At 45.9% G+C, this 19,459-nt stretch overlaps 1 protein-coding gene across 8 annotated transcripts in view; it reads right to left on the bottom strand.

Annotated features, from left to right (window-relative positions):
- The window catches only part of LOC128691825 (uncharacterized), a 1,033,854-nt gene that overhangs the window by 751,914 nt on the left and 262,481 nt on the right, over nt 1-19,459 (bottom strand). For 2 of the 8 annotated variants that reach the window (XM_053780739.2, XM_053780740.2), the window contains exon 1: nt 18,004-18,057. The exons of the other annotated variants lie outside the window; for them this stretch is intronic. The gene's annotated coding sequence lies outside the window, so the exon portion shown is untranslated. Of the gene's footprint in view, nt 1-18,003; nt 18,058-19,459 lie in introns of those variants that run through there. 8 annotated transcript variants of the gene reach the window in all.

Below are 19,459 nucleotides of genomic sequence, written 5' to 3'. Positions count from 1 at the left end.
TCGAGGCTCCTATCTTGTGTTCTGGAGACATACTAAGAGAATAAAGGATCGAGGCTCCTATCTTGTGTTCTGGAGACATACTAAGAGAATAAAGGATCGAGGCTCCTATCTTGTGTTCTGGAGACATACTAAGAGAATAAAGGATCGAGGCTCCTATCTTGCGTTCTGGAGACATAGTAAGAGAATAAAGGATCGAGGTTCCTATCTATCTCTCCCTCTCTCTCTCTCTCTCTCTACCTCCCTCTCTCTCCCTCCCTCTCTCTCCCTCTCTCTCTCTCCCTCTCTCTCTCTCCCTCTCTCTCTCTCCATGTCCACAAAGGCACACTGGCCATAACATTAACTCAGTAGTTTCGACTGTGTTGCCATTAGTCTATCATAAAGGTCATTTTGTAGCGGTGGTGATGAAAGGTTTCGCCCTTATGGGATGCAGAGCCACCTAGGTAATGTCAAGACGATGTTTCACCATACAATTTCACAGATTATGAAAACTGAAGGGAAATGTGTGTGTGTGTGTGTGTGTGTGTGTGTGTGTACATACTCACCTATTTGTGGTTGCAGGGGTCGAGTCATAGATCCTGGCCCCGCCTCTTCACTGTTTGCTACTAGGTTCTCTCTCTTCCTGCTCCATGAGCTTTATCAAACTTCGTCTTAAAACTATGTATGGTTCCTGCCTCCACTACGTCACTTTCTAGGCTATTCCACGGCCTGACAACTCTATGACTGAAGAAATACTTCCTAACATCCCTTTGACTCATCTGAGTCTTCAACTTCCAACTGAGACCCCTTGTTTCTGTGTCCCATCTCTGGAATATCCTGACTTTGTCCACCTTGTCAATTCCTCGCAATATTTTATATGTCGTTATCATGTCTCCCCTGACCCTCCTGTCCTCCAATGTCGTCAGGCCGATTTCCCTTAACCTTTCTTCATAGGTCAATCCCTTTAGCTCTGGGACTAGTCTTGTTGCAAACCTTTGCACTTTCTCTAATTTCTTGACGTGCTTGACCAGGTGTGGATTCCAAACTGGTGCTGCATACTCCAGTATGGGCCTGACGTATATGGTGTACAGAGTCTTGAACGATTCCTTACTGAGGTGTCGAAATGCTATTCTCAGGTTTGCCAGGCGCCCATACGGCGCAGAAGTTATCTGATTGATGTGCGCCTCAAGAGATGTGCTCGGTATTATACTCACCCCCAGATCTTTTCCCTTGAGTGAGGTTTGCAGTCTTTAGCCACCTAGACTATACTCTGTCTGCGGTCTTCTTTGCCTTTCCCCAATCTTCATGACTGCCTGGTCCGGCCAGTTGCTGGACCAGGCTTGTAGCCTGCCAAGGTTTCTTTGTAGTCCTGCCTGATCCTCGACCGATTTAATTCTTCTCATTAACTTCATATCAACTGCAGAGATACTTCTGAGTCTATCCCTTCTGTTGTTATTCACATGTACCAAAAACAGCACAGGTCGTAGGACGTGTGTGTAGTGGTAGTAGTAATAGTAGTTACTGGTTGTCAGATGCCCTTGTCGAGAGACACTTTTCCTTTGAGCAGTGTTAAAGTAGTGTGTGTGGGGAGGGAAGGTACTAGTTGTCAAAAGCACCTGTCGATAGACACTTGGTTTATTTTTGTGAGTGTTATTTTCTGTTTCCGATTATTACTCTCTCTAGCTCTTCCCCTCACCCTTTTCATCACCTTCCTCTCTCTTACCCTCTTATTAACTCCCCTCTTCGTCTCCCCTTCTCCCTTCCTACGTATCAGGTCAAATGAGGTTAAACGTACATCATAAACACGATATTCATAAACTTAACTTGTGTCCTAGCAGCCTAGCAGGCGCCTAGCCGCCGCCCCAGTAATCTCGACTCTTCTAGGATTGCAGAACAAAAGGAGATATGATTACGACATGCAAATTACATAAATGGAAAGGGATACATTGAAAGGGATACAGAGAAAGAGAAATTATAGAAGCTAAACGTTCAATCATTCCAACCATTCCTCTTCCCTAGACGTCATTCCCCTCATAGGTGACCGATCAATCAGTACCAGAGGGGGGAAATGAGGGGAAATGAAACCGGTTATGGAGAAGCAGAGTGAGGGGACGAGTCACCTCTCCTGTATATGTCAGTCATCTGGGATGGGAGGGGTGATGGAGGAATCAAAGGAAGAGGTGCGGGAAGGCATGATGGAAAGGGCGATGGAAAAGGGTATTTGAAAGGGGTATTTCTGTTGCCTGGTCAGCTAGGTTGTTGCTGCTGGTGGCCCGCTGGTTCACACAGCCATGACAGCCTGGTTGATCTGGCACTTGGTGGAGGTAGTGATCATTTCCCTTTGAAAACTTCAACATTTTTTGCGGCAATAATGTCATATCTACTGGTAGCAGGTTGAAGAGTCTTGTACTCCGCATACTGACAAAGTGTTCTCTTAATGTGCCCATGGTGTGCCTGCTTTTATCTGGATTTATTTTTCACTTCCTCCCACAACTCTCACTCCAGTAAGTTGTGGTAGTGTGTATGTTTGGTATATGACCCTCCAATATCTTCCAGGCATATATTACCAGGGTACATTACAAGTATTTAAATGCTTTACTATGTCAGCCGTAAATGGTCTCTGTATTTAATCCAGCTGTGATAGCTCTCCTTCCTTGAGCCTTCATGAACACCAAACAGTACCGTGAGCGAGAGACCACAAGCTATTTGAATAAGCGTCAACATTGGTATTTTTTATCTTGTTTTGAAAGCTCTCATTATCCACTCGGTCATTTTTCTGGCTTTCACGGCATTTGCCCTATTGTGTTCTCTAAATAAAGGATTATCTGATGCTATTATACTCAAGTATTTGCATGTTCTTTTCGTTCAGTTAGAAGGTCCTCATGGGTGTCGCATCCAGTGTTCATTCAGTGAGATTGTAGTTGTGTGTGTTACAACCAGTGATCGTTCTGAGATGGTCCTCATGTGTGTTGCATCCAGTGTTCGTTCTATAAGATGGTCCTCATGTGTGTTGCATCCAGTGTTCGTTCTATAAGATTGTCCTCATGTGTGTTGCATCCAGTGTTCGTTCTATAAGATGGTCCTCATGTGTGTTGCATCCAGTGTTCGTTCTATAAGATGGTCCTCATGTGTGTTGCATCCAGTGTTCGTTCTATAAGATGGTCCTCATGTGTGTTGCATTCAGTGCTCGTTCTATAAGATGGTCCTCATGGGTGTTGCATTCAGTGCTCGTTTTATAAGATGGTCCTCATGGGTGTTGCATTCAGTGCTCGTTCTATAAGATGGTCCTCATGGGTGTTGCATTCAGTCCTCGTTCTATAAGATGGTCCTCATGGGTGTTGCATCCAGTGTTCGTTCTATAAGATGGTCCTCATGTGTGTTGCATCCAGTGTTCGTTCTATAAGATGGTCCTCATGGGTGTTGCATCCAGTGTTCGTTCTATAAGATGGTCCTCATGCGTGTTGCATTCAGTGCTCGTTCTATAAGATGGTCCTCATGTGTGTTGCATTCAGTGCTCGTTCAATAAGATGGTCCTCACGGGTGTTGCATCCAGTGTTCCTTTTGAATTCCTCTAATTCTATATCTGACCAGCTGGAATTTATCACCAGAGACGTAATGTTCTTTCCCTCTGACTACTGGAAGACTTTGTTTACATATGCTTACAAATGTTCTGTATCTTCTACAAAGGTGACTTTCATCTTTAGTTTGGTATCGTCAGCAAATGATGTTACAAAGTTGTAGCGAGCGTTTTAGGTGATGGAATGTGGAGAAGAGAAGGGAGAAAGACAGGGAAGTGACAGATAGTCTCGCAAACACCTTGAAACCGTCTGAGAGAGGGGACCAATACTCATGATGTAATAAGAATATAACAAATGGAGCTTGCCTCTCTCTCTCTCTCTCTCTCTCTCTCACACACACACACACACACACACATACACAAAGGAGCACAAACGTACAAACACACACACACACACAAACAAACACACATAACAAAAGTTCCAAACGTTCTTAATAAAATTTGTACTGAAACTGAAGGAATGAACTACGAAGAGAGAATATAAGTGGGAAGGAGTAAAAGAAAGCGATTGTAAGGAGGCGGTGAAGAGAGGGGAAGAACAGATAAGAAGAGGGAAATGAAAGAAGAGAATGAAAGAGGGACGGGATAAAAGTGGACGGTAAAAGTTAATGATCTATGGAGCTCATTTCTGCGCGGCTCATAAATCCAAAATTATAATTGACTGAATTTTGACAAATTTCCAGAAATCTTCTGCCAAGTTTCCTCAGAATAGTTAAGACTTGTTAGCTAACTCTGCAGGAGTTAGAGTTAGAGGGAGGAGAAGAAATCTTAGTAAACTGCAAGTATAGTGAAGGAAGAAGAGAGATGATGATGATAATAAAGGTGATACTAAGACGTCCTACAATAACACTGTTACCTAATAACCTGAGTCACTGCTCATGAAGGCGCTAACGACGTCTTTCTTTATCACTTTAATAAAACTAAATACTTTATTGATAACAAATTGTATTTTTTAGGAGGGACGATGGAGGCTTTTTTACATATATTTATTTTCTTGTTTTATTTTAACTATCCACAATGTTATCACTATTACTATCAACACTACTACCACCACAATCACTACCACCACCACCACAATCACTACCACCACCATCACAATCACTACCACCACCATCACAATCACTAACATCCACCACCACAATCACTACCACCACCACCACAATCACTACAACCACCACCACAATCACTACCACCACCACAATCACTACAACAACCACCACAATCACTACTACCACCACCACAATCACTACAACCACCACCACAATCACTACCACCACCACCACAATCACTACAACCACCACCACAATCACTACCACCACCACCACAATCACTACCACCACCACCACAATCACTACCACCACCACCACAATCACTACCACCACCGCCACAATCACTAACATCCACCACCACAATCACTACCACCACCACCACAATCACTACCACCACCACCACAATCACTACCACAACCGCCACAATCACTAACATCCACCACCACACTCACTACTACCACCACCACCACAATCACTAACATCCACCTCCACAATCACTACCACAACCGCCACAATCACTAACATCCACCACCACACTCACTACTACCACCACCACCACAATCACTACCACCACCACAATCACTACCACCACCACCACACTCACTACTACCACCACCACCACAATCACTACTACCACCACCAGAATCACTACCACCACCACAATCACTACTACCACCACCATAATCACTACTACCACCACCACACTCACTACCACCACCACAATCACTACTACCACCACCACAATCACTACCACCACCACAATCACTACCACAATCACTACTACTACCACCAACACAATCACTACTATTACTACCATCACCGCAATCACTACCACCACCACCACAATCACTACTACTACCACCGCCACAATCACTACTACTACTACCACCAACGCAATCACTACTACCACCACCGCCACAATCACTATTACTACCAACAATCACTATTACTACCACCACCACCACAATCACTACTACTACCACCTCAATCACTACTACTACCAATCACTACTATTACTACCACCACTACCACAATCACTACTAGTACTACCACCGCCACAATCACTACTACCACCACCACAATCACTACTACCACCACCATAATCACTACTACCACCACAATCACTACTACCGCCACAATCACTACTACTACCACCGCCACAATCACTACTACCACCGCCACAATCACTACTACCACCACCACAATCACTACCAACACAATCACTACTACTACCACCACAATCACTACTACTACCACCGCCACAATCACTACTACTACCACCACAATCACTACTACTACCACCACAATCACTACTACCACCACCACAATCACTACCACCACAATCACTATCACCACCACCACAATCACTACTACCACCACCACAATCACTACTACCACCGCCACAATCACTACTACTACCACCGCCACAATCACTACCACCACCACCACAATCACTACTACTACCACCGCCACAATCACTACCGCCACCACCACAATCACTACCATCACAATCACTATCACCACCACCACAATCACTACTACTACCACCGCCACAATCACTACCGCCACCACCACAATCACTACTACCACCACCACAATCACTACTACTACCACCGCCACAATCACTACCGCCACCACCACAATCACTACCACCACAATCACTACCACCACAATCACTACTACCACCACCACAATCACTACTACCACCGCCATAATCACTACTACCACCACAATCACTACTACCACCGCCATAATCACTACCGCCACCACCACAATCACTACTACCACCACCACAATCACAACTACCACCGCCATAATCACTACTACCACCACCACAATCACTACTACCACCGCCATAATCACTACCGCCACCACCACAATCACTACTACCACCACAATCACTACTACCACCGCCATAATCACTACTACCACCACCACAATCACTACTACCACCGCCATAATCACTACCGCCACCACCACAATCACTACTACCACCACCACAATCACTACTACCACCGCCATAATCACTACTACCACCACCACAATCACTACTACCACCGCCATAATCACTACCGCCACCACCACAATCACTACCACCACAATCACTACTACCACAGGTATTGTGATCTATCAGTATTATCCCATCTTCTTAACTAATCAAAAATAAAGCACAAAATAAAGAAAACTTTCTGTAGAAGTGGGAAATAATCTGGAGATAAATTTCCCCCTTAAACCGGAACTTTAATAATTTCCAAGTCTCCTTAACCTTGGTGAGAGTCGTAAATTGTGAGGGAAGAACTGTAGCGAATAGAAGGGAAGAAGAGGGAGAGGAAGAAAGAGACACAATGGGAGAGGGTATAAGAGGAACTATAGCAGCCATCAGAATAAGGAGGGAAGGAAAGGGAGAAGGAGAAAGAGGGACACAGGGAGGGAAGGAGAGAGAAATAGTATACAATATCAGTAAGATGGAAAAAGAGAGAGAGAAAGGCAGTATAATATGATCCTTTACTGACGAAATGGGAAAAGAGGTTGGAGGAGACGAAGAAATGGGAGGCACAAGTCGAAACTGCAGTAGACAGGGTAAGGGTCCTAGAGTTTGAGGTAAACAAGCTGAAGCAAGTCTCAGGGGCAGTGACCAGAGAAGACACAGCATGTGAAGCTGAGAGGATGAACAGAAAGGAAGGAGATATGAATTATGCTAAGGTCATATCAGCCTGCAAAGAAGGGTCAGGGAGTAAAAGGAAAGAGCAGCTGGGTGCAGATAGAGAGGGAGATAAGTCGAATGCTGAGGCACAACCATGCTACCAAGAGCCACTGGAAAAATCAAGGGAGAAAATGACCATACACAGACAGGAACCAGAGTCACAGAGGGAGAGGCAATGGGAGGAGGAAAGGGCAAAATCAGTTTTTATCCATGGGCTTCGGGAGAGAGAGGAAAAGACACACTGAAAGACGGCAGGAAGAAAGAAAGGAGATTGGGAAAATCATCACGGAAATAGGGGAAGAAGACATGGACGAGATTGTAAATTTTCAGAGAATAGGGGGGGTACGTGAAGGGGAGAAACCGATCGATCAAGCTGATTCTCAGGACAGAAACAGTGAGGAACACGATCCTCCAAGAGAAACCAAGGTTGAAAAACTCGGAAGAGTACAAGAAGGTGTTCCTAGACAGAGACAGAACACAAACAGAGAGACAGCAGGTGAGGGAGAGGACAAAAAAGCGAAAGGAGATAGGAAAGGAAACAAGGATGGAACCAGCAGAGGTCAGTCAGAGCAGAACAGAGAAGCAAGGGCAAGCACACACACAACTATCCTCAGAACCCCACAACCTATCACACCATCCCAACACAAACTACAATCCATACCCACAGCTTCCACCCAACCCCCAATCATAGAATCCCACAGTATGCTACCAGGTCTCCCACCCCCACAGGCCCCCCAAACCACAGTATTGGAAAGGAAACTGAAGGTATGGTACACAAACGCTGATGGAATAACAAACAAGTGGGAGGAGTGGCACGAAAGAGTCAAAGAGACATCACCGGACATCATAGCGCTCACAGAAACCAAGCTTACAGGTATGATAACAGATGCCATCTTTCCAACGGGATACCAGATCCTGAGGAAAGACAGAAGGAACGGGGGGGGGGGGGGGGGGAGTTGCACTGCTGATCAAACACCGAGGGAATTTTGATGAGCTGGAGAGAGGAGACAGCGGAGAAGAAAGTGATTACATAGCGGGAACGCTTCACTCTGGAGGTCCCAAGGTGGTAATTGCAGTGATGTATAACCCACCACAGAACAGCAGGAGACCAGGGCATGAGTATGATGAGAGCAACAGAGCGATGGTTGACACACTGGCTGCAGTGGCCAGAAGAGCTCATGCATGCAAGGCAAAGCTCCTGATCATGGGCGACTTTAACCACAAGGAGATCGACTGGGAGATCTTGGAGCCACATGGGGGCCAAGATACATGGAGGGCTAAGATGATGGAGGTGGTACTGGAAAACTTCATGTACCAACACGTAAGGGACACTACAAGAGAGGAGAGGAGAGGATGAGCCAGCAAGACTGGACTTAGTATTCACCTTGAGCAGTGCAGATATTGAGAACATCACATATGAAAGACCCCTTGGGGCCAGCGATCATGTGGTTTTGAGCTTCGAATACACAGTAGAGCTACAAGTGGAGGGGGAAACAGGAAGGCCAGGACAAATGAAACCAAACTACAGGAAAGGGGACTACACGGGAATGAGGAACTTCCTGAACGAGGTTCAGTGGGACAGAGAACTGGCAGGGAAGCCAGTTAATGAGATGATGGAATATGTAGCAACAATGTGCAAGGAGGCTGAAGAGAGGTTTGTACCCAAGGGAAACAGGAATAATGAAAAAGCCAGGATGAGCCCATGGTTCACCCAAAGGTGCAAGGAGGCAAAAACCAAGTGTGCTAGGGAATGGAAGAAATATAGAAGGCAAAGGACCCAGGAGAATAAGGAGAGCAGTCGTAGAGCCAGAAACGAATATGCACAGATACGACAATATGAAAACGACACAGCAGCGAAAGCCAAATCTGACCCGAAGCTGTTATACAGCCACATCAGGAGGAAAACAATCGTCAAGGACCAGGTAATCAGGCTAAGGAAGGAGGAGAGACAAGAAATGACCGTGAAGTATGTGAGGAACTCAAGAAGAGATTCAAAGAAGTGTTCACAGAGGAGACAGAAGGGGCTCCAGAGGGACGGAGAGGTGTGGCACACCACCATGTGCTGGACACAGTACACACAACCGAGGAAGAAGTGAAGAGGCTTCTGAGTGAGCTAGATACCTCAAAGGCAATGGGGCCAGATAACATCTCTCCATGGGTCCTGAAAGAGGGAGCGGAGGCGCTATGTGTACCCCTAACAACAATATTCAATACATCTATCGAAACAGGGAGATTGCCTGAGGCATGGAAGACAGCAAATGTAGTCCCAATCTTTAAAAAAGGAGACAGACATAAAGCACTAAACTACAGACCAGTGTCACTGACATGTATAGTATGCAAAGTCATGGAGAAGATTGTCAGGAGAAGAGTGGTGGAACACCTAGAAAGGAATGATCTCATCAACAGCACCCAACATGGTTTCAGGGACGGGAAATCCTGTGTCACAAACCTACTGGAGTTCTATGACAAGGTGACAGCAGTAAGACAAGAGAGAGAGGGGTGGGTGGATTGCATTTTCTTGGACTGCAAGAAGGCGTTTGACACAGTACCACACAAGAGATTAGTGCAAAAACTGGAGGACCAAGCAGGGATAACAGGGAAGGCACTACAATGGATCAGGGAATATTTGTCAGGAAGACAGCAGCGAGTAATGGTACGTGGCGAGGTGTCAGAGTGGGCACCTGTGACCAGCGGGGTCCCACAGGGGTCAGTCCTAGGACCAGTGCTGTTTCTGGTATTTGTGAACGACATGACAGAAGGAATAAACTCTGAGGTGTCACTGTTTGCAGATGACGTGAAGTTGATGAGAAGAATTCATTCCATCGAAGACCAGGCAGAACTACAAAGGGATCTGGACAGGCTGCAGACCTGGTCCAGCAATTGGCTCCTGGAGTTCAATCCCACCAAGTGCAAAGTCATGAAGATTGGGGAAGGGCAAAGAAGACCGCAGACGGAGTACAGTCTAGGGGGCCAAAGACTACAAACCTCACTCAAGGAAAAAGATCTTGGGGTGAGTATAACACCAGGCACATATCCTGAAGCGCACATCAACCAAATAACTGTTGCAGCATATGGGCGCCTGGCAAACCTCAGAACAGCATTCCGACATCTTAATAAGGTGTCGTTCAGGACCCTGTACACCGTGTACGTTAGGCCCATACTGAAGTATGCGGCACCAGTTTGGAACCCACACCTAGCCAAGCATGTAAAGAAACTAGAGAAAGTGCAAAGGTTTGCAACAAGACTAGTCCCAGAGCTAAGAGGTATGTCCTACGAGGAGAGGTTAAGGGAAATCAACCTGACGACACTGGAGGACAGGAGAGATAGGGGGGACATGATAACGACTTACAAAATACTGAGAGGAATTGACAAGGTGGACAAAGACAGGATGTTCCAGAGACTGGACACAGCAACAAGGGGACACAGTTGGAAGCTGAAGACACAGATGAATCACAGGGATGTTAGGAAGTATTTCTTCAGCCACAGAGTAGTCAGGAAGTGGAATAGTTTGGGAAGAGATGTAGTGGAGGCAGGATCAATACATAGCTTTAAGCAGAGGTACGATAAAGCTCATGGTTCAGGGAGAGTGACCTAGTGGCGACCAGTGAAGAGGCGGGGCCAGGAGCTTGAACTCGACCCCCGCAACCTCAACTAGGTGAGTACAACTAGGTGAGTACACACACACACACACACACACACACACACACACTGAGCTACAACTTGGCCCCTGCAACCACATACAGGTGAATACAAACACACACACACTGAGCTGCAACTCGACCCCTGCAGCCACATACAGGTGAGTACAAACACACACACACACACACACACACACACTGAGCTTCAACTCGACCCCTGCAGCTACATACAGGTGAGTACAAACACACACACACACACACACACACACACACACTGAGCTGCAACTCGACCCCTGCAGCCGCATACAGGTGAGTACAAACACACACACACACACACAGGAACTGACAAGGTGGACAAAGACAAAATGTTCCAGAGATGGGACACAGCAACAAGGGAACAAGGGGTCACAGTTGGAAGTTGAAGACTCATATGAGTCAGAGGGATGTTAGGAATTATTTCCTCAGCTATAGTTTTCAGGAAGTGGAATAGTCTAAAAAGTGATGTGGAGGAGGCAGGATCCATAAATAGTTTTAAAGCGAGGTATGATAAAGTTCATGGAACAGGGAGAGAGAGAACCTAGTAGCGACCAGTTAAGAGGTGGGGCCAGGAGGTATGAATCAACACCTACAACCACAATTAGGTGATTACACACACACACCCACACACAAAAACACTTTCTCATGCCAAGTATCTATCGGCAAGTGCCTTTGGCAGAAGGTAACCAACACACTACTGCAAACACACATGTGAGCGTAAGCACACACACACACACACACACACACACACACACACACACACACACACACACACACACACGAGTCGACCCCTGCAACCACAATTAGGTGAGTACACACAGTACGAAGCGATGGTAGTATCTTTGGTGTCAATGTTTGAGACTTCCCGTAAAGGAAAGCAGAGTGGTACTCACACAAGGTACTTCCAGGCCTCTCTTATACATCAGCACTGAAAAAAAATGCTGTTCTTAAACTATCGTCGTCTTCGTGTCAAGGAGGGAGGGAAGAGTGCAAAAGAGAGCAGAAAAGAGGGAAAGAGTGCATAGGAAAGACAGACAGCAGAGGACTTGGAAGCCCACACTGAGACTATCTGCTGAGAACTATTTACTTCTATCTAGATTAAGAACTATCTTGTATTATCTACATGAAAATCAGGGAAGAAACGAGAGAGAGAGCGAGAGAGAGAGAGAGAGAGAGAGAGAGAGAGAGAGAGAGAGAGAGAGAGAGAGAGAGAGAGAGAGAGAGAGAGAGAGAGAGAGAGAGCAGTAAGGTGACAGTGAGAGATCACATAATCGACTCAATGAACATATCATCTTCCTTTTCAGACAACAGTGATAACATTCAGAATGTTCTTCCCGTAGTACAAGTAGGTGCAACGTACAGCCCTTAGTTGAACGTTGAAACATTACCACACTCAAGCTACGTTACCCCTTACCACTGCAGCACAAATCCTCCCAGTAATAACTCACAAAGAAGCATTTAGAAGTTAAAATTTCAAGTAAACGACGTTTCGCCCACACTAACTGTTACAAGACATTTCATTTACAGCTGAACTATTATATGATGTGACTTGACAAAGCCCACTCTGTGGGCGAAACGTTGTCAATAAAGGATCACATTATACTGCTTATGTGTTTATGTTTCCATTGTGTCGGTATTTTATACATTTCCATGTTTCAGCCACACTGGAACCCTCATATAATAAAGTCTACTGTGTGAAACGTCGTAATAAAGCAGCCTGGTTGACGTGGTAGCCTGGGTTACCAGGACAGAAACTTCCCAACTGGCGACAGGTGTCATGGGTATTAATCGTTCTTGTGTCCCATGTATACATATAAAGTTCTATCATAAAACTTTAGATAAAGAGTAGAGGAACCATTGTGAAATACTTATAGAACCCCAGAGAAAGAGAGAGGGAGAGAGAGAAAGAGAGAGAGAGACGGGGGGGTCTCGTGTCTATCAGATTCTGATTGGACACACCCACGCCTATTACATACGCCCACGTCCTGTCCCATCACGCCCACTCTAGTATAAACCCGAGTGAGATTTATTCTACATATACACACACACACACCAGCGAAGAGGCCTATCCAGGAACTGTGAATCGACCCCTGCAACCACAAATAGGTGAGCACACACATACACATACACACACACACACACACACACACACACACACACACACACACACACACACACACACACACACACACACACACACACGACTAGTCCCAGAGCTAAGAGGTATGTCGTACGAGGAGAGGTTAAGGGAAATCAACCTGACGACACTGGAGGACAGGAGATAGAGGGGACATGATAACGATATACAAAATACTGAGAGTAATTGACAAGGTGGACAAAGACAGGATGTTCCAGAGATGGGACACAACAACAAGGGGACACAGTTGGAAGTTGAAGACACAGATGAATCACAGGGATGTTAGGAAGTACTTCTTCAGCCACAGAGTAGTCAGGAAATGGAATAGTTTGCGAAGCGATGTAGTGGAGGCAGGATCCATACATAGCTTTAAGCAGAAGTATGATAAAGTTCACGGTTCAGGGAGAGTGACCTAGTAGCGACCAGTGAAGAGGCGGGGCCAGGAGCTTGGACTCGACCCCTGCAACCTCAACTAGGGAAGTACAACTAGGTGAGTACATACACACACACGCACGCACGCACACACCCACACACACACACACACAGGGTATGGTCGAAAAGTGAAATGACTTGTATGAGGCAGTGGTGGAGGCAAGCTCAATACATAGCTTCACGAATAGGTATGATTCATAAAGGATTTAAAAGCTCGATAAGTTCATGAATGAGACATGTGCAACAATTGAGTATCTTTGTTGTGGAAACATTTCGCCACACAGTGGCTTCCTCTGTCCAGTACAGAGAAGAATGGTGGAGGAAATGGAGTTCAAGGCAATCAGTCCCTCAGTCTTGGGTCGATGTATTCACTCCATTAATCTTGACAGAAGTGCAGCATATGCGCGAACTTTTATCAAGACTGATGGACTGAACACATCGACCCCAGGCTGAGGGACTGATTACCTCAAACTCCTTCTCACCTTCCACCATTCTTTTCTGCATCTGACTGAGGAAGCCACTGGCTGGCGAAACTTTTCCACAATAAAGACACACAAGTGTTGCACATGTGTCTCATTCAACACTAGATATGATAAGGCCCAAGAGACCAGAAGTCAGTGATATCCATCAAGGTGGCCCTGGAGGCGGGGCCAGGAGCCGTGTCTCGACCCCAACAAACACAAATCAGCGAGTACACTAACCTATAAAATGCAGAGACATTTTGCAACACCTTCCAGGTGGCAGAAATAAAGACAAGTTCAGAGGCAGTAAATTACAGGTGGGGGGAGGGGAAGGGTGAGGAGGGAGGGGAGAGGGAAGGGGCAAAACATCGATACTGGAAGTCCACCACACACATGTACTCTGTACTGTACTCTTGTTGTGTTGCCTCCGGTTACTCTCTCTCCTGTTGTCACTCTTATTTTTTTCTCTCTCTCCTTTTACTCTCCCTCCTGTTGCTTTTCTCTTCTGTTGTTATTCCCTCTTATTGTTATTCTCCTTCTCTCTCTCCTGCTATTCTCCCTCCTGTCGATCCTCTCCCTCATGTCGTTCCCCTCCCTTCGGTTGTTCCCTCATCCTTCTGTTACTCCCCTCCCTCCTGGTGTTACACCCCCATGTACTCCACCTATCATTCCTCTGTTTATTCATCTTCCGGTTAGTTCTCTTCCAGTTATTCCTCTTTCTGTTATCCGTCTTCCCCTTGTTACTTTTGTGATTCTACCCATTATCAGTCTACCTGTTGTCAATACACCTGTTGCAAATCTACCTGTCATTTACCAGTTGTATACAAAACTGTTATGAGGTTGGGAATTTTTAATATTAAACACACACATACACACACACACACACATACACACACACACATACAGTGACTATCCAGAGAGGGAACGCCTGTTGCATTCTCGGCTTTCACACACACACACACACACACACACACACACACACACACACACACACACAGTACTTCCTCCATGAGCGCCGCGAGGCTCAAAACAAAGGAAATCAACACTTGCGTTTGTAGAGTGTGAAGAAAATGTTTTCAGACACCTAGCTTTGTCTGAAGACAATCTTCAGAGACTTGTAAGGAAGTCAAGACAATCTTCAGAGACTTGTAAGGAAGTCAAGACAATCTTCAGAGACTTGTAAGGAAGTCAAGACAATCTTCAGAGACTTGTAAGGAAGTCAAGACAATCTTCAGAGACTTGTAAGGAAGTCAAGACAATCTTCAGAGACTTGTAAGGAAGTCAAGACAATCTTCAGAGACTTGTAAGGAAGTCAAGACAATCTTCAGAGACTTGTAAGAAGGTCAAGACAATCTTCAGAGACTTGTAAGAAGGTCAAGACAATCTTCAGAGACTTGTAAGAAGGTCAAGACAATCTTCAGAGACTTGTAAGGAGGTCTTCAGAGACTTGTAAGGAAGTCAAGACAATCTTCAGACTTGTAAGAATGTCAAGACAATCTTCAGAGACTTGTAAGAAGGTCAAGACAATCTTCAGAGACTTGTAAGGAGGTCAAGACAATCTTCAGACTTGTAAGGAGGTCAAGACAATCTTCAGACTTGTAAGGAGGTCAAGACAATCTTCAGACTTATAAGGAGGTCAAGACAATCTTCAGACTTGTAAGGAGGTCAAGACAATCTTCAGAGACTTGTAAGGAGGTCAAGACAATCTTCAGACTTGTAAGGAGGTCAAGACAATCTTCAGTGAGTTGTAAGGAGGTCAAGACAATCTTCAGTGAGTTGTAAGAAGGTCAAGACAATCTTCAGTGAGTTGTAAGGAGGTCAAGACAATCTTCCAAGACTTGTAATTCAAGGAAGGACTTGGAAGGCGCTTACACTACCTGCTGGGACTCTAGGACTTCCTAGGTTGTCAAAAATTCTTGGCTTGTAATGGCATCAAGACAATATGCTGAGGATTATAAGATAAAAACACGTTAGATGACGTGCCTAGCTCCGCACTTGCTGGGTGCTAAGTTAAGAATGCTAGGCGTAGGGTCAAACTAAATATGTTGGCACTGTGCCCAGCTAGTGATGCCGGCACTGTGCCCAGCTAAGGATGCTGGCACTGTGTCCAGCTAAGGATGCTGGCAGTGTGACCAGCTAAGGATGCTGACACTGTCCAGCTAAGGATGCGGCATTGTGTCCAGCTAAGGGTGCTGGCACTGTGTCCAGCTAAGGGTGTCGGCACTGCGTCCAGCTAAGGGTGCCGGCACTGTCCCCAACTAAGATTGCTGGAACTGTGCACAGCTAGCGTTGTTGAATCTTGAGCTCAGCCTGTGAAAAACAAACAAGCTGACTATGGTTATGTAAGGAGTAACAACTGTCGAACACAAAACTGTAAGCAAGACCGTCGTTGTAGACGACCCAACAGTGCCATCAGTTCGGCCAGTGCTGCTGGGTGTCTGTAAGGTTGTAGACGACCCAACAGTGCCATCAGTTCGGCCAGTGCTGCTGGGTGTCTGTAAGGTTGTAGACGACCCAACAGTGCTATCAGTTCAGCCAGTGCTGCTGGGTGTCTAAGGTTGTAGACGACCCAACAGTGCCATCAGTTCAGCCAGTGCTGCTGGGTGTCTGTAAGGTTGTAGACGACCCAACAGTGCTATCAGTTCAGCCAGTGCTGCTGGGTGTCTAAGGTTGTAGACGACCCAACAGTGCCATCAGTTCAGCCAGTGCTGCTGGGTGTCTGTAAGGTTGTAGACGACCCAACAGTGCCATCAGTTCAACCAGTGTTGCTGGGTGCCTAAGGTTGTAGACGACCCAATAGTGCCATCAGTTCAACCAGTGCTGCTGGGTGTCTGTAAGGTTGAGGTCAACCACACTAGAGGTCCCTCCCTCTGCCGTCGCCACTATGAAAAAGTTGGACGAGAATAAGGAAACATTCTCCGAGCCTATTAAGCTCTGACATTATTACTAACTACGAATCGTTATTAATCCTGGAAGGTAACCCGGAAAGGTTATTAACCCCGAAGGGTCATTAACCCCAAGGATCACCCCAGAAATATAAGCTGTATTGGTTATTACTTTCAAGATACGAATCGTCCTTCACTATGATGTGAACCCCAGCAGTCGACTGATATACAAGTGCGTACTGTTAGGTGAAGAGGGTCAGCAGGTGTAAGAGTGGGAGTGGCACCTTCTGTTCTCCCCTCCCCCAACACTCAGGCACTTCGGGGACAAGCAGATGGCACCCTGTCGATGGCTCTGTATGCTCGACTTGACACCTCTCGTCTCGTGTGATAGGTGCCACCAAACATTCTTCAAGACACTGAATACTCTTCACTAAATAATTTCAAGAATTCTAAATACCCTTCATATAATTCCCGTATATTATTTCCTATTCAGCACTTCAAGAATTTATATATATAATTAAAACATGGAATGAATAGATGTCATTTAAATCAAATACATATATTGTCTATTTTAAAACGTGAATGTGCTAACTGCACGTACGGGAAACTACATTACACATTAAAAAAACACAAGAACACACAAACACATGAATTCTGATTATAATATTTATTATTATTGAATTCTTCACTCGACTTTAAGAAACTATTCCACTAGACCTTAAAAGGTTATTTCTCTCGTCTGTTTTTCCTATAGAAGACGTAAGGTTAGGTTAATCCTTGTTGCACAGGTGTGCAACAATCTCTGGTACGACACATGCCATCTTCCTTACAAGGATGGAGGACAAGAAACTCAAGTATCACACCACTGGTAATCCTCACTACTTATGACACAACACCAGTACTGACACCGGGATTAAACTGGATCTCTCTCCGCTGCAATGCAACCGAAGCCGCGAAGCATGTAAGATATCGCGATGTTTATGCGAGAAACGTTGACGTTTGCCGCATGCACAAGACGATACACATCACGTACATTGAGCGAATGTGCACACACACCGTGTTACACACAGTCCGACATATGGGGTGGCAAAGAGAGCCATGTATCCACCTGTGTTGCGAAGCCCACAGTCGTACCGCCCACACCAACGTCAGAACTCACACTGAGCGAGAGGCGGTGTGTCCAGTCCCTAGACTGTACACTCTCGCTGTGTGTGTGTGTGTGTGTGTGTGTGTGTGTGTGTGTGTGTGTGTGTGTGTGTGTGTGTGTGTGTGTGTGTGTGTGTGCATGTGTGTGTGTGCATGTGTGTGTGTGCATGTGTGTGTGTGCATGTGTGTGTGTGCATGTGTGTGTGTGCATGTGTGTGTGTGCATGTGTGTGTGTGCATGTGTGTGTGTGCATGTGTGTGTGTGCATGTGTGTGTGTGCATGTGTGTGTGTGCATGTGTGTGTGTGCATGTGTGTGTGTGCATGTGAATGTGTGCATGAGTGTGTGTGCATGTGTGTGTGTGTGTACGTGTACTCACCTAGTTGTACTCACCTAGTTGAGGTTGCGGGGGTCGAGTCCGAGCTCCTGGCCCCGCCTCTTCACTGATCGCTACTAGGTCACTCTCCCTGAGCCGTGAGCTTTATCATACCTCTGCTTAAAGCTATGTATGGATCCTGCCTCCACTACATCACTTCCCAAACTATTCCACTTACTGACTACTCTGTGGCTGAAGAAATATTTCCTAACATCCCTGTGATTCATCTGTGTCTTCAGCTTCCAACTGTGTCCCCTTGTTACTGTGTCCAATCTCTGGAACATCCTGTCTTTGTCCACCTTGTCAATTCCTCTCAGTATTTTGTATGTCGTTATCATGTCCCCCCTATCTCTCCTGTCCTCCAGTGTCGTCAGGTTGATTTCCCTTAACCTCTCCTCGTAGGACATACCTCTTAGCTCTGGGACTAGTCTTGTTGCAAACCTTTGCACTTTCTCTAGTTTCTTTACGTGCTTGGCTAGGTGTGGGTTCCGAACTGGTGCCGCATACTCCAATATGGGCCTAACGTACACGGTGTACAGGGTCCTGAATGATTCCTTATTAAGATGTCGGAATGCTGGTCTGAGGTTTGCAAGGCGCCCATATGCTGCAGCAGTTATTTGGTTGATGTGCGCTTCAGATGTGCCTGGTGTTATACTCACCCCAAGATCTTTTTCCTTGAGTGAGGTTTGTAGTCTCTGGCCCCCTAGACTGTACTCCGTCTGCGGTCTTCTTTGCCCTTCCCCAATCTTCATGACTTTGCACTTGGTGGGATTGAACTCCAGGAGCCAATTGCTGGACCAGGTCTGCAGCCTGTCCAGATCCCTTTGTAGTTCTGCCTGGTCTTCGATCGAGTGAATTCTTCTCATCAACTTCACGTCATCTGCAAACAGGGACACCTCAGAGTCTATTCCTTCCGTCATGTCGTTCACAAATACCAGAAACAGCACTGGTCCTAGGACTGACCCCTGTGGGACCCCGCTGGTCACAGGTGCCCACTCTGACACCTCGCCACGTACCATGACTCGCTGCTGTCTTCCTGTCAAG

This window comes from Cherax quadricarinatus, chromosome 75 (assembly GCF_038502225.1).
Source record: "Cherax quadricarinatus isolate ZL_2023a chromosome 75, ASM3850222v1, whole genome shotgun sequence".
In the NCBI taxonomy this organism is placed as follows: Eukaryota; Metazoa; Arthropoda; class Malacostraca; order Decapoda; family Parastacidae; genus Cherax; species Cherax quadricarinatus.
This window is presented reverse-complemented; position numbering and strand designations above follow the sequence as displayed.